This window comes from Notolepis coatsorum (assembly GCF_963971535.1).
Source record: "Notolepis coatsorum genome assembly, chromosome: 2".
In the NCBI taxonomy this organism is placed as follows: Eukaryota; Metazoa; Chordata; class Actinopteri; order Aulopiformes; family Paralepididae; genus Notolepis; species Notolepis coatsorum.
The window spans coordinates 150,160,151-150,167,650 of NC_140166.1; the positions used below are offsets into that span (position 1 = coordinate 150,160,151).

General features: G+C 39.6%; 1 protein-coding gene across 1 annotated transcript in view; it reads left to right on the forward strand.

Annotated features, from left to right (window-relative positions):
• pde4dip (phosphodiesterase 4D interacting protein) overlaps positions 1-7,500 on the forward strand; it is a 133,171-nt gene that overhangs the window by 15,125 nt on the left and 110,546 nt on the right. The window lies entirely within an intron of this gene.

The window sequence follows — 7,500 nt, forward strand, 5'->3', positions numbered from 1 at the left end:
CTCTGTCTGTGAGTGACTCTGCTTTGGTACAATCACATTCCCCATCCACAGTCTGCGAATCAGAGGCAGAGTAGGGCGGGTCTTCACAGCACGTCATGTGACATATGCGCCAATCGTGTGACAGCAGGGCTCCGTCGTCGGAGAATTCCACCCCAAAACGCTTGGCAAAATTAAAAGTGAGTTTCTGTTCAGACTTCCATCCCAAAAACGCTCGTCTAAACGGGGCCTCAGTCACTACTTCACGTTCATATGCGGAGGAAACAAAATACTGTCTACCGCTAAAAACAGCACATCCAATTGCATTGAAAGCATCTGGAATCACAACACTAGCCGACGCTTCGACTAGTAGGTACAGGAGGACTCGGAGGCCAGCCAAACAGCAAAAGAGAGAGATTGTTTCTTTCCCTTTTGATTAATGTATATTTGATGGTGGCAGAGCAAAAGCTCTTATTTGCCAGATTTACAGTTAATTTACATGTTAAAGAGAGACTGATTGTATGTTTATAGAGAGACATTTATAAAAACAATTTAATAGTTACAGTTGATATAATTGAATAGTTCAGCCTGCATTTGTTAGATGTGAATGGATACACTGGTTTTGTAAAACCACTGGCTGGCTGCTCTAATGCTGTGAGCATCATAGACTGTTGCTTTACCATACTTGATGGTACAGAAGCTGAAGCACTAGTTTAACAATTTACGTTATGTGCAGAGAAACAAGTTAAAAACAATTTATGCACTTTCAATAAAGCGTTTAAAAAAAAACGGTTGGGGGAACGACGACGACTTCGTAACCTAGTTACTTTCAAAGTAACTAAGTTACTCTGATAATCAAGTAATCAGTAAAGTAACTTGGATTACTTTTTAAAGGAGTAATCAGTAATCAGTAATCGGATTACTTTTACAAGTAATCTGTGGCATCACTGTACTACACACACTACTACACACACTACTACACACACTACTACACACACTACTACACACACTACTACACACACCAGCACACACACTACTACACACACCAGCACACACACTACTACACACACTAATACACACACTACTACACACACTACTACACACACTACTACACACACTACTACACACACTACTACACACACTACTACACACACCAGCACACACACTACTACACACACCAGCACACACACACTACTACACACACTAATACACACACTACTACACACACTACTACACACACTACTACACACACTACTACACACACTACTACACACACTACTACACACACCAGCACACACACTACAACACACACCAGCACACACACTACTACACACACCAGCACACACACTACTACACACACTAATACACACACTACTCACACACCAGCACACACACTACAACACACACCAGCACACACACTACTACACACACCAGCACACACACTACTACACACACTAATACACACACTACTACACACACTACTACACACACTACTACACACACTACTACACACACTACTACACACACTACTACACACACCAGCACACACACTACTACACACACTACTACACACACTACTACATACACTACTACACACACTAATACACACACTACTACACACACTAATACACACACTACTACACACACTACCACACACACTACTACACACACTAATACACACACTACTACACACACTAATACACACACTACTACACACACTAATACACACACTACTACACACACTACTACACACACTAATACACACACTACTACACACACTACTACACACACTACTACACACACTACTACACACACTAATACACACACTACTACACACACTAATACACACACTACTACACACACTACTACACACACTAATACACACACTACTACACACACTACTACACACACTACTACACACACTACTACACACACTACTACACACGCTAATACACACACTACTACACACACTACTACACACACTACTACACACACTACTACACACACTGATACACACACTACTACACACACTACTACACACACTACTACACACACTACTACACACACTACTACACACACTACTACACACACTACTACACACACTACTACACACACTAATACACACACTACTACACACACTACTACACACACTACTACACACACTACACACACACTACTACACACACTAATACACACACTACTACACACACTAATACACACACTACTACACACACTAATACACACACTACTACACACACTACTACACACACTAATACACACACTACTACACACACTACTACACACACTAATACACACACTACTGCACACACTAATACACACACTACTACACACACTACTACACACACTACTACACACACTAATACACACACTACTGCACACACTAATACACACACTACTACACACACTACTACACACACTACTACACACACTACTACACACACTACTACACACACTGATACACACACTACTACACACACTACTACACACACTACTACACACACTACTACACACACTACTACACACACTACTACACACACTGATACACACACTACTACACACACTACTACACACACTACTACACACACTACTACACACACTACTACACACACTAATACACACACTACTACACACACTACCACACACACTACTACACACACTACTACACACACTACTACACACACTAATACACACACTACTACACACACTACCACACACACTACTACACACACTAATACACACACTACTACACACACTACTACACACACTAATACACACACTACTACACACACTAATACACACACTACTACACACACTACTACACACACTACTACACACACTACTACACACACTACTACACACACTAATACACACACTACTACACACACTAATACACACACTACTACACACACTAATACACACACTACTACACACACTACTACACACACTACTACACACACTACTACACACACTACTACACACGCTAATACACACACTACTACACACACTACTACACACACTACTACACACACTACTACACACACTACTACACACACTACTACACACACTACTACACACACTAATACACACACTACTACACACACTAATACACACACTACTACACACACTAATACACACACTACTACACACACATTAATACACACACTACTACACACACTAATACTACACACTACTACACACACTAATACACACACTAATAAATACACACACTAATACACACACTACTACACACACTACTACACACACTACTACACACACTAATAAATACACACACTAATACACACACTACTACACACACTAATACACACACTAATAAATACACACACTACTACACACACTAATACACACACTAATAAATACACACACTAATACACACACTACTACACACACTACTACACACACTACTACACACACTACTACACACACTAATACACACACTACTACACACACCAGCACACACACTACTACACTCACTAATACACACACTACTACACACACTAATACACACACTAATAAATACACACACTAATAAATACACACACTAATACACACACTACTACACACACTAATACACACACTACTACACACACCAGCACACACACTACTACACACACTAATACACATGCATACATAAACAACACACACACTACTACACATCCAGTCATAAACAACACACACACACTACACATCCAGTCATAAACAACACACACACTACTACACATCCAGTCATAAACAACACACACACTACTACACATCCAGTCATAAACAACACACACACTACTACACATCCAGTCATAAACAACACACACACTACTACACATCCAGTCATAAACAACACACACACTACTACACATCCAGTCATAAACAACACACACACTACTACACATCCAGTCATAAACAACACACACGCTGCTACACATCCAGTCATAAACAACACACACACTACTACACATCCAGTCATAAACAACACACACACTACTACACGTCCAGTCATAAACAACACACACACTACTACACATCCAGTCATAAACAACACACACACTACTACACATCCAGTCATAAACAACACACACACTACTACACATCCAGTCATAAACAACACACACACTACTACACATCCAGTCATAAACAACACACACACACACGTACTGCTACACATCCAGTCATAAACAACACACACACATACTGCTACACATCCAGTCATAAACAACACACACACTACTACACATCCAGTCATAAACAACACACACACTACTACTACTACCAACTGGGTAAGTGCAAATAAGTTAAAGTTAAATGTTGCAAAAACCAAGAGTATAATGATAGCCTCAAAATATACATCTAGATCAAATCCTAAATAAAATCTAGTTCTGAACTGTGCTGATATCGAACAGGTCAGTGAGGCAAAACTGCTGGGTGTTGTAATAGATGAAACACTTTCTTGGTCGAAACACATTAGCAATATGGTGGCTAAGATGAGCTGTGGTACTTCAATGATCAGAAGGTGTAGAAATCTGTTGACTAATGGTACAGCAAAGCTTATACTACAATCTTTGGTCTTATCCCGCCTGGACTACTGTCCTACTATATGGTCTAATGCCTCTAGGCTTGATCTGAACAAACTCCAGTTGGCTCAGAACAGGGCGGCACGCCTCGCTCTGCACTGCTCTGTGAGGAGTAGTGTTGGAGGGATGCATGCCGCGCTGACCTGGATGACAGTGGAACAGAGGATGGCATGTAGCCTGGTAACTTTTTTGTTTAATATCTGGAATACTGGGAAACCGGAGGGTTTGCACTCACAACTGTACCCAACTAATATGAGACATGGATATAGCACAAGGCAAGCATTAGATTCATGCTTTACTTTACCTCTACCAAAAACAAATGCTCTGAAAAAGACGGTAATGTATAGAGCAGTTGCTTATTCGAATAAAATACCCAGAAATATAACTATGGTAAGGAACAAATTTATGTAAAAAAATAAAAGTTTAAAATTGCGCTCATGAATAATGAGTAACATTTTGGTCATTGACTTATTATGGAAATTAGTATGGAAATATAAAGGTGATCGGTGACTTGAGAAAAGTTATGCTATATTATGAGTTAAAATCATATAAATGATTTTGAACTGTTTTGTTCTTATGGACTGACTATGTAATTTGTATTTTATGGTTGGAGAATTGTGATATCTAACTTATGAATATTGAGTGAGCTTTTATTCACTGTTTTGTTCGTTGTGATGTTTTCTTGTGAGTACTTCAATGTTTGTGGTTTTATATTAAATTTTTACTTTTTTTGTGTGTGTTTGTATTTTTTATGTTTGGACCCCAGTAAGAGTAGTCTCACTTTGGTGTAGACTAATGGGGATCCACAATAAAACAACAACAAAACAACTACTACACATCCAGTCATAAACACAACACACACTACTACACATCCAGTCATAAACACCACACACACTACTACACATCCAGTCATAAACACCACACACACTACTACACATCCAGTCATAAACAACACACACACTACTACACATCCAGTCATAAACACCACACACACTACTACACATCCAGTCATAAACACCACACACACTACTACACATCCAGTCATAAACACAACACTGACAGAACAACATAGGGCTGACCTTCGAAGCTTTTTTTGGCAATCGAAGCTTCGGGGCCGAGCTTCGATTTTAATTCGAAGCTTCGAATTTTTTTTTTTTTTTTTATTTTTTTTTTATCTTATGTTGTGGGACTTGTACAGCACTTTCGTAAACTGTGTTGTTTTTAAATGTGCTCTATAAATAAAGTGGATTGGATTAATGAATTAAGTAGCCCCTTTCGTGACTGTGACGCAGCCAACAAGGTTTCACTCGGCTGTGTGATTTAATTCAAGGTGGATCGCTGTTGTCGTTTGAACAACTTCAGATTTCATGGGAACTACCAATCCCCCAAATCAAGAATGTTTAAGATGAATGAAGTAAGATTTTGATTATTTGAAATATGGCCTGTGTAGACTAAACTATGCACAGAATTATGTCAGTCTACAAGGTTCGGATTCTACATGGTCCGGCAATGTAGACCTTGTAGACTCCACTACAGACCAATTATCAGTGAATGTTCATGCATTTTTAAGAAGGGCTACTTTCACAAAAAAACAAAGAACTCACCAAAACATCTCAGTAGCACCTTATCTAAATGTTATATTTCATATATGGAGATTCATATTTATTTATGTATTGCATGCATTTCTACATTTTATTTCCTATTTTGTTTATTCATCCCAGTATCTTTCTTTCTTATGTGTGGAATTCTACAAGGCATGTAGGTGTATATGTGTTTGAGGATGATATCCTTCAAACAGGCAATAGTGATGATATAATTTGGGCAGTGCTGAGCTGGGTTACTTTCCTCCAGTGTATTTGTCCCCCGGCCCCACCCAATGGCCCCGCGCACGCACACACACACACACACACACACACACACACACACACACACACAAATCGAAGTAAAAAAAAAATTGAAATTTTCTTTTTTGAATTTCTTTTTTATATATATATATTTTAACTTCGATTTTTTTTTTATGTTCGAAGCTTGAGCCATCGAACGAAGCTTCGAAGCTTCGAAGTATTTAAGACAGCCCTAAACAACACACACACTACCACACATCCAGTCATAAACACCACACTGACAGAACAACACACACACTACTACACATCCAGTCATAAACACCACACTGACAGAACAACACACACACTACTACACATCCAGTCATAAACACCACACTGACAGAACAACACACACACTACTACACATCCAGTCATAAACACCACACTGACAGAACAACACACACACTACTACACATCCAGTCATAAACACCACACTGACAGAACAACACACACACTACTACACATCCAGTCATAAACACCACACTGACAGAACAACACACACACTACTACACATCCAGTCATAAACACCACACTGACAGAACAACACACACACTACTACACATCCAGTCATAAACAACACACTGACAGAACAACACACACACTACCACACATCCAGTCATAAACAACACACTGACAGAACAACACACACACTACCACACATCCAGTCATAAACACCACACTGACAGAACAACACACACACTACCACACATCCAGTCATAAACAACACACTGACAGAACAACACACACACTACTACACATCCAGTCATAAACACCACACTGACAGAACAACACACACACTACTACACATACAGTCGTAAACAACACACTGACAGAACAACATAATGAAAAATGAACTACACACACATCCTAGTTCAGAACAGCCGCTGGCCAGAGAATACTCCACTGTTAGTGGTGTGTGTGTAGTAGGATGATGATTGACAGCCGTGTGGTCCTATCCCCTGCAGTGAGCGGTGGACGAGAAGTTCTGCTGTGTGGAGGAGAAGGAGGCGGAGACTCCACTGTTAGTGGTGTGTAAT